Raw genomic sequence first — 8,134 nt, forward strand, 5'->3', positions numbered from 1 at the left:
CATGTGACCGTGCTGTAGTTCCTTTATAGCCCAACATTAGCCGCCTTTAGCTTAGCGGTGGGGACATGAAGTCATGTGACCGTGCTGTAGTTCCTTTATAGCCCAACATTAGCCGACTTTAGCTTAGCGGTGGTGACGTGAAGTCATGTGACCGTGCTGTAGTTCCTTTATAGCCCAACATTAGCCGCCTTTAGCTTAGCGGTGGGGACATGAAGTCATGTGACCGTGCTGTAGTTCCTTTATAGCCCAACATTAGCCTCCTTTAGCTTAGCGGTGGTGACGTGAAGTCATGTGACCGTGCTGTAGTTCCTTTATAGCCCAACATTAGCCTCCTTTAGCTTAGCGGTGGTGACGTGAAGTCATGTGACCGTGCTGTAGTTCCTTTATAGCCCAACATTAGCCTCCTTTAGCTTAGCGGTGGTGACATGAAGTCATGTGACCGTGCTGTAGTTCCTTTATAGCCCAACATTAGCCTCCTTTAGCTTAGCGGTGGTGACATGAAGTCATGTGACCGTGCTGTAGTTCCTTTATAGCCCAACATTAGCCTCCTTTAGCTTAGCGGTGGTGACGTGAATTCATGTGACCGTGCTGTAGTTCCTTTATAGCCCAACATTAGCCTCCTTTAGCTTAGCGGTGGTGACGTGAAGTCATGTGACCGTGCTGTAGTTCCTTTATAGCCCAACATTAGCCTCCTTTAGCTTAGCGGTGGTGACATGAAGTCATGTGACCGTGCTGTAGTTCCTTTATAGCCCAACATTAGCCACCTTTAGCTTAGCGGTGCTGACCTGAAGTCAGTAAGAAGACATTCAGCCATGTATTGCTCTACAGTTTTTTAACGTCATAAGAGCATTTCTTGACAACAACTGCAATCATTTTCTTTTTTTCCAGATAATGTCCAGTAATAATATCCTTCTGTACTTCACACCCTTGAAATACAAATCACAGCTCTCTCTGACTTTGGGCCACCCGCCTCTTTAAGATATTTAAAGAAAGAACAATCAGCAGTGATGAAAGTTTAAATGTCCTGACCAACCCAGACATATAATTTATGGCATTTAACATGGTCAAACTGTGATCTGTGAATATTCCCTCCTTCCTGATCAATGAACAGAGTGTCTTCTGTGAAATGTCAGAGCGTTGTGCCTGAAGGAGCAGCGGACCAAAGCTAAAAAGGCTACAGGATGACGTACGACAAGGACTGCCACACACACACACACACACACACACAACTTCATCCACTTCAGAAGGAGCTCAAACTGGGCCGAAGGAAGCCAGAGATACTGATCAAGTCCCATGATATTAACATGAAAACAACACCATTAGGAGAACTAAAAATGAGTTGCAGCACTAATCTACCGACCTCAAAGCAGATATTAACAAAATCCCTCAAAGTAACCTTGAAGCTGATTACAATTACCGATCGTTTAATTGTTATTTCACCATAAACTGCTGTAATATAACATCTCTGAGTCAAGTGTGACACTATGAAGACCCTTAACGAACGTACTGGTATTGTAATGATTCCCAGTGAGAGTTAAAACTAATATATATTGTAAATCAATACTCAGTCATGTTGTCGTCGTTAATAGTAACTGGACACACGTGTACATTTCACATTTATTTTGAATTTAACACACTTAATGTAAATAATATCCTTCTATAGATTGTGTCTAAAGCCTTTCAATAGAGCTTTCATTTTCTACTTTTTAAATTATATTTTGAGATGTTTAATTTCTAGTATTGTTTATTTCTACTCTTTGATTTCTTAGTTCAATGCCTTGTTTTGTTTTGTTGTTTTTTATGCTGCTGCAACGCAAACATTTCCCAATATGTCTCTAATAAAGTAGAGACAGGTTAGGGGGTCAATCTCTTAGCACCTCATTGACTGTTGATGCATCTTGATGGATCGGATGTATTATTTCCATACATAACTTAACACAATGATCCATATTTCGACAAACTGATTAATTACCTTTCATTGTTTGTTTTGTTAAAATGTGGAAGAGAATTGGAAGAAATCTGCCAACATATTACCAATGTATGGTGGCTCTTGTTGAGGTCCCACTAACCTTCATATAAACCAAAAAGCTTCCATATTTCCAGATTGTGTTCCTTGGGTTGCAACAATCTTTTGGTAACCAACAATAGACAACACAACCCAAATGTTTAAGACGATTACTTTTCCACATCCATTATGTCCAGTGGTAAAGGCGGTTATAATGTTGAGAATTGGATTTAAAATGAGCAAATATTGACTTCTTCTTTCGAGAGAGAAAGGGATTTATTAGAGAATTATATTGACTGATATTGCATTAGCGAAATTAGCGATATTAGAGTCCGTAGAAAAGCATGTGTAGGCGTTCCTGCAGAACCACAATGTATTAATCAGATATGTTCACATATGAACACTTTACCAAATAGTACCCAAACTACAATTTGGACATTGCATAAGTTCATATTGAGATTTAAATAAAATATTGATGTATTTTGCAGCCGTCAAATCAACTCACATGTTGCCTGTTAATGTTTCCGACTTGTATTCAGGCTTTCCGTCTAAATGAAATCCCCAGACGCGCTCATTAGACGTCAGTATGGAACGGCAGGTCCTCAGATCTTCACATTTAAACTCCATTAAAGCTGTCTGGTCTCACTAATGCTCACACCGCTGGCCCCCCGTCGCTTCATTCCCTAATGAAGCAGGTAATTGGATCCATAATGAGCGCTTTAAAGCTGTCGCTCTGGAAAGGTTGCCATGGTGTCGAGCCATTGATACGAGTCCTAACGAAGCTGAGCAATCTCCAGAAGATAAATAACCTCAGGAGGCGTTCAGGAGCCTAATGTCCATTTAGAGCACACGTGTCAAACTCAAGGCCCGGGGGCCAAATCAGGCCCTTGGTGGATTTAATTTCGGCCCGCAGGATAATTTCTAATCACTATTAGATCTGGCCCTCCGGTATATTGCACGCACACCTTCACTCCATCCTGAGGGTCTCCTCAGCTCAGAGCCTGAGCCCAAACATTGATGACCTTGCACCCAAGATGAGATGCCAAGTATCTGAGCTAGCATCACAGAGCAGCAACCTGAGTTTCCTTGCGACAACAGGGCATGTTTGGTTTTCTCTTTGAGGGAAATAGTTTTGTTGAAGCTGTTGTTGGTCTGTGGAAAAATGTCCCTGGTCACCCTGGGGTCTGTTCTCTGTGTCTGAGGAGGGGTCAGTGTCTCTAATAGATGTTGACGTTCGAGGGGAATCTGTCAATATTCAGGCTGGAGTCAACAAGGCAAAACTTCTGTTGCAGACATCGAGCCTTCAGATATTAAAGTAAACCTGAAGGATGTGTTTCGTAGATTTCTGCTAAATTAAACCAAACATAAGATTACATTACATATCATTTAGCTCACGCTTTTATCCAAAGCGGTTTACAATAAGTGCAAAAAACATAAAGATATATCATCATACCTTAGTAAGTGCTGGTGAATTAGTTACAAGGCACAAATTAACTCAACAAGTTTTATTCATTTATTTGTTTTTTTTGCCACGGTACAGTCGAATAGATCCTTCACCCTTCAGATGTTAAACTAGTTAACCTGAAGGATGCCTTTCAAAGATTTCTGCAATATTAACCCATCAATAGGATCAGATTTTAAGTGTCCTGCTTTTTACAGGGTTACATAATGTTCACATTTTCTTGTCCATGAACCCGTCTTTAAACACTGCCAGAGCCCATAGTGTGTTCCCTTTATTCACTAGCATCCACAATAACTATCTGTTTTCTTCTTTAAGTTCTTTACGCATATTCTTACTAAATATACCTGGCTAGCTCAAAGACAGTAGTACTCAGCATTGAGGATGTGCCCAACAGGCACTGCTCTTGTTTGTTGATTCTTGTACCGTTCTTGAACTCTGCATATAATACAGGGTTATTGTGTGAAAAGGGTCACAGCTACTACTCCACTCATCAGCCCTTCATCATCTACTGATTTATTCGGTACACTTCCTGTAGCTGGAGATTGTTTTTCTGCCAAAAGCAAAACTCAAGGCGTGATGCTTACAGGGCTCGACATTAAGGGCTGCCCGATGGCCCGGGGCCATCTAGTATTTAGCTCGGGCCACGAAGCCTCACCTGCTGGTGGCCCGATCGGGCAATCTATTATGCCAGTGTCATGCAGCTCGCGGATCCAGTAATGAGTGACCCGACAGTAAAACTAAACATATCTATAACTAGTTACGGTAGTTTGAGAGGTAATTTAAATAGCTACGTGTGATATTCTAACCTGAAGTGTGTTTTGTCCGCTCACCGCTGCATGTGATCATGCAGAGCTGCATGTTGACTCGTCAGCAGCAGCTGATCTCTCTCTCCCGTCAGATTAGACTTCACTCTCGTTTATGTCCATATCGATCAGATCCAGCTAGTTCTAGCTAATGATATGACTACCTGCTTATTAAAAGACACCTAAACAATAAGTGTTGCTATGCAACTGGGTGAGGCCACAAAGTATAGCGCAGCATTATGCATTTGTTTACATGCCCACCAGAACCCCGAGGCATAACCAACAGATCAACGCACAATCAACCCATACAGGACATCTCTTTCTCCACATTAAGTCTTAGACATTAGAATTGACTATTCTTGTCTGTCACATACTCTTCTTGTCTGTCACATAAGTGGAGCAACTGAAGCGGTATTGCGCTAAAGGGAAATTGTTTTGACCGAAGGGATTTAGATTTGCCGGCTAACGGGAACTCTGACGTCACCATTTTGTGTGCTTCGCGGATGCGCTCGGCTGCTCGGGTCTGCTCGGTCAGCTTCCGGATGAGGAGGCATTCGTTCGACCAACTTACAGTAGATAACATTACAAAATGTTTAACATGGGCCATAATAGTGTAAATAATGTTTGTTTTGGCAGTTACAACTGAATGTAATGTTTTCTACTTGTTTACATCTGATGAAGGCATTTGCCTCTATTTTGCCTCTAAAGGAATGAAGACTAATGTTTCCTCTAGATGTCACAGCTCTCAGTCTCTCCGAGTCCAGGAGTAAACCGCTGATACATGGCTGATTGATGACTGAGACATGAGAAGCAACAACAGTAAAGCTGCAGGCGATTCATCGTGGTGTTTCTTTACAGGACAATAACAACAAAGAAACAAAAGGTCATGATGTGAAGCAACAACAACAACAAATCCAACAAAGATCCACTTCTGCTGCAACTCAACGTCACTAAGCAAAACACCAACACAACGTCACTAAGCAAAACACCAACACAACGTCACTAAGCAAAACACCAACACAATGTCACAAAGCAAAACACCAACACAACGTCACTAAGCAAAACACCAACTCAACTCAACGTCACTAAGCAAAACACCAACTCAACTCAACGTCACTAAGCAAAACACCAACTCAACGTCACAAAGCAAAACACCAACTCAACGTCACAAAGCAAAACACCAACACAACTCAACGTCACAAAGCAAAACACCAACACAACGTCACAAAGCAAAACACCAACACAACGTCACAAAGCAAAACACCAACTCAACGTCACAAAGCAAAACACCAACTCAACGTCACAAAGCAAAACACCAACTCAACGTCACAAAGCAAAACACCAACTCAACGTCACAAAGCAAAACACCAACTCAACGTCACAAAGCAAAACACCAACTCAACGTCACAAAGCAAAACACCAACTCAACGTCACAAAGCAAAACACCAACACAACGTCACAAAGCAAAACACCAACACAACTCAACGTCACAAAGCAAAACACCAACACAACGTCACAAAGCAAAACACCAACTCAACGTCACAAAGCAAAACACCAACACAACGTCACAAAGCAAAACACCAACTCAACGTCACAAAGCAAAACACCAACTCAACGTCACAAAGCAAAACACCAACTCAACGTCACAAAGCAAAACACCAACTCAACGTCACAAAGCAAAACACCAACTCAACGTCACAAAGCAAAACACCAACTCAACGTCACAAAGCAAAACACCAACACAACTCAACGTCACAAAGCAAAACACCAACACAACGTCACAAAGCAAAACACCAACTCAACGTCACAAAGCAAAACACCAACACAACGTCACAAAGCAAAACACCAACTCAACGTCACAAAGCAAAACACCAACTCAACGTCACAAAGCAAAACACCAACTCAACGTCACAAAGCAAAACACCAACTCAACGTCACAAAGCAAAACACCAACTCAACGTCACAAAGCAAAACACCAACTCAACGTCACAAAGCAAAACACCAACTCAACGTCACAAAGCAAAACACCAACTCAACGTCACAAAGCAAAACACCAACACAACGTCACAAAGCAAAACACCAACTCAACGTCACAAAGCAAAACACCAACACAACATCACAAAGCAAAACACCAACTCAACGTCACAAAGGAAAACACCAACTCAACGTCACAAAGCAAAACACCAACACAACGTCACAAAGCAAAACACCAACTCAACGTCACAAAGCAAAACACCAACTCAACGTCACAAAGCAAAACACCAACTCAACGTCACAAAGCAAAACACCAACTCAACGTCACAAAGCAAAACACCAACTCAACGTCACAAAGCAAAACACCAACTCAACGTCACAAAGCAAAACACCAACTCAACGTCACAAAGCAAAACACCAACACAACGTCACAAAGCAAAACACCAACTCAACGTCACAAAGCAAAACACCAACTCAACGTCACTAGGGATGCATATCGTTGACTGTTTTACGATACAGATACCGATACCACTGAACGATACCGATACTCAACCGATACATATCGTGATACTTTGAAAATGTATCATCCCACAGTTACTCCCATGAAGCGCTTTGCGATATAGTTAACTTGTCAAATGAATATTAAATTCAATTGTGGGACTTCTTGGACCTTTTAGTACTGAACAAACAATAAAAAATACATAAAAAATATGAAGAAAACCGATAATGGAATATCTTTTATAAACACCCGCCATCAGGTGTGCCGCGTGAATAGCACATCTTGTCAATGCAAGCAGACCTTTATAGCACCGTTATAATTAATGTTAAACCTGAGATTCGACTAGAGAACAAATACATAATAGAATAATGGTGATGAGATCTCGGCATTTCACAAACAAACAAATCTCATCTTTAAAATCAACATTTGCCTTCACTGGTGAGAGAAAACAAATCCCATCACAGTTCATTTGTGGGACTTAGCTTTCTAGTATTGAACAAAAAATGAAAAATACATAAAATATTAAGAAAAACGATTATGCAATCTAATTTATAACACCTGCGTTCACGGGCCACGGACTCACTTTTAAATAAAATGTTAAACTAAAAAAAAAAAAAACGGATCTGATTTCGGTACGGTATACCGTAGCCACCAGTAACCGGTATTTCGGTAATACCGGATACCGGTATGCATCCCTAAACGTCACAAAGCAAAACACCAACACAACTCGCACACTTTTATGGAAAAGTATTTGCCCTCATGATGACCCTTTGCCATTTGACACACCTTTAAACTAATTTGTGTACTGCGAGTAAATTTGGATATCTAATTGTATCACGGACACTGCAAACAACGTGTTCTTTGTGCTGTTCGAGTTGACTGGAGTCACACATTCAATGACTTTACCACCAAGGATTCTTGACTTTAGTCTCGATACGTTCCCACCAGGCCCCAAATATTGTCTTATTTAAAGAGCAAGCTACACCTGTAATCATTGACCTTGATAACCTGAATCGACTAACTTTGACATAAGAAATTCTAGGCAAGTCGACGCTGCATTCCCCATATCCAATTTGGTTTGGATCGATAACACCACATCAAGTTGCAGAAGAGAACCATGTAAATCCTATATATTGTTACTGAGCGGCAGTTGGACAATGTGAATCTAAGATGATTTAGTTTCTCTACAAAACTTTGCCGTGGTCAACAGAAAGCGAAGATGATCTCAAAGATTAAAACTTGGGACCTGAGCGCAACGACTTGAGATTGACTTGATCTAAGGAAACCAATATTTGTTGTTTCTAATTTACAGAAGCCTATTCTGCTTTTTGGGGGTGGGGTATTACCTGAAAATTAGCAGAATATGTCCTTTTTTAATCAAAGCGGAGAAC

Source organism: Notothenia rossii, assembly GCF_949606895.1.
Source record: "Notothenia rossii genome assembly, contig: scaffold_140, whole genome shotgun sequence".
Taxonomy (NCBI): Eukaryota; Metazoa; Chordata; class Actinopteri; order Perciformes; family Nototheniidae; genus Notothenia; species Notothenia rossii.